We start from the raw sequence: 2,467 nt of genomic DNA, 5'->3' as shown, positions 1-2,467 counted from the left end.
TTGACATTTTACGTCACATTTGAGATCCCACAACACCGCTCCCAGGTGGGCTCGAACCACCAACATATTGGTTTACAGCCGAACGCGCTAACCATTGAGCCACGGAAGCTCAGAAATTAAATGGTTGTCACGTTATGTGGAAAAACTTTGACTTTTTACGTCACATCTGAGACCTTACAACACCGCTCCCGGATGGGCTCGAACCACAAACCTTTTGAATAACAGCTGAACGCGCTAACCATTGCGCCACGGAAGCCCAAAAATTAAATGTTCGTCAGTTATTTTTAAAAAACTCTGAATTTTACGTTACATCTAAGACCTCAAAACACCGCTCCCGGATGGGCTCGAACCACAAACCTTTCGGTTAACAGCCGACGGCGCTAACCATTGCGCAACGGAAGCCCAAAGATTAAATGTTCGTCAGGTATTGTGGAAAAACTTACGATTTTTACGTTACATCTGAGACCTCACAACACCGCTCACGGATGGGCTCGAACCACCAACCTTTCGGTTAACAGCCGAACGCGCTAACCATTGCGCCACGGAAGCCCAAAAATTAAATGGTCATCAGGTATTGTGGAAAAACTCTGAATTTTACGTTACATCTAAGACCTCAAAACACCGTTCCCGGATGGGCTCGAACCACCAACCTTTCGGTTAACAGCCGACGGCGCTAACCATTGCGCAACGGAAGCCCAAAGATTAAATGTTCGTCAGGTATTGTGGAAAAACTTACGATTTTTACGTTTCATCTGAGACCTCACAACACCGCTCACGGATGGGCTCGAACCACCAACCTTTCGGTTAACAGCTGAACGCGCTAACCATTGCGCCACGGAAGCCCAAAAATTAAATGGTCGTCAGGTATTGTGGAAAAACTTTGGCATTTTACATTACATTTGAGATCCCACAACACCGCTCCCGGGTTGGCTCGAACCACCAACCTTTCGGTTAACAGCCGAACGCGCCAAACATTGCGACACGGAAGCCCAAGATTAAATGGTCGTCAGGTATTGTGGAAAAACTTTGACTTTTTACGTCACATCTGAGACCTCACAACACCGCTCCCGGATGGGCTCGAACCACAAACCTTTTGGTTAACATCCGAACGCGCTAACCATGGAGCCAAGGAAGCTCAGAAATGAAATGGTCGTCAGGTATTGTGGAAAAACATCGACTTTTTACGTCACATCTGAGACCTTGCAACACCGCTCCCGGATGGGCTCGAACCACAAACCTTTTGAATAACAGCTGAACGCGCTAACCATTGCGCCACGGAAGCCCAAAAATTAAATGTTCGTCAGTTATTTTTAAAAAACTCTGAATTTTACGTTACATCTAAGACCTCAAAACACCGCTCCCGGATGGGCTCGAACCACCAACCTTTCGGTTAAAAGCCGACGGCGCTAACCATTGCGCAACGGAAGCCCAAAGATTAAATGTTCGTCAGGTATTGTGGAAAAACTTTGGATTTTTACGTTACATTTGAGATCTCACAACACCGCTCCCGGGTGGGCTCGATCCACCAACGGTTTGGTTAACAGCCGAACGCACTAACCGAAAATTAAAAGCCCAAAAATTAAATGGTCGTCAAGTATTGTGGAAAAACTTTGACTTTTTACGTCACATCTGAGACCTCACAACACCGCTCCCGGATGGGCTCGAACCACCAACCTTTCGGTTAACAGCTGAACGCGCTAACCATTGCGCCAAGGAAGCCCAAAAATTAAATGTTCGTCAGGTATTGTGGAAAAACTTTGGCTTTTTACGTTACATTTGAGATCCCACAACACCGCTCCCGGGTGGGCTCGAAACACAAACCTATTCGTTAACAGCCGAACGCGCTAACCATTGAGCCACGGAAGCTCAGAAATTAAATGGTTGTCACGTTATGTGGAAAAGTTTTGACTTTTTACGCTACTCCTGAGACCCCGCAACACCACTTCCGGGTAGGCTCGAACCACCAGCCTCTCGGTTAACAGCCGAACGCGCTAACCATTGCGCCACGGAAGCCCAAAAATCAAATGGTCGTCAGGTATTGTGGAAAAACTTTGGTTTTTTACGTTACATTTGAGACTTCACAACACCGCTCCCGGGTGGGCTCGAACCACCAACCTTTCGGTTAGCAGCCGAACGCGCTAACCATTGCGCCACGGAAGCCCAAGATTAAATGGTCGTCAGGTATTGTGGAAAAACTTTGGCTTTTTACGTTACATTTGAGATCCCACAACACCGCTCCCGGGTGGGCTCGAACCACAAACCTATTGGTTAACAGCCGAACGCGCTAACCATTGAGCCACGGAAGCTCAGAAATTAAATGGTTGTCACGTTATGTGGAAACGTTTTGACTTTTTACGCTACTTCTGAGACCCCACAACACCACTTCCGGGTGGGCTCGAACCACCAGCCTCTCGGTTAACAGCCGAACGCGCTAACCATTGCGCCACGGAAGCCCAAAAATTAAAAG

General features: G+C 47.4%; 1 non-coding gene across 1 annotated transcript; it reads right to left on the bottom strand.

Annotated features, from left to right (window-relative positions):
- Positions 1 to 2,087: 2,087 nt before the first annotated feature.
- Positions 2,088 to 2,160, bottom strand: TRNAS-GCU (transfer RNA serine (anticodon GCU)). The gene has a single exon. It is a non-coding gene; the product is annotated as a tRNA-Ser (tRNA).
- Between the last annotated feature and the right edge of the window lie 307 nt (positions 2,161 to 2,467).

This window comes from Phalangium opilio, unplaced genomic scaffold (assembly GCF_054372755.1).
Source record: "Phalangium opilio isolate 3A_F unplaced genomic scaffold, DU_Popi_V2 ptg000019l_1, whole genome shotgun sequence".
Lineage (NCBI taxonomy): Eukaryota > Metazoa > Arthropoda > Arachnida > Opiliones > Phalangiidae > Phalangium > Phalangium opilio.
The sequence above is the reverse complement of the archived record's forward strand: the minus strand, read 5'-3'. Positions and strand labels throughout refer to the sequence as shown.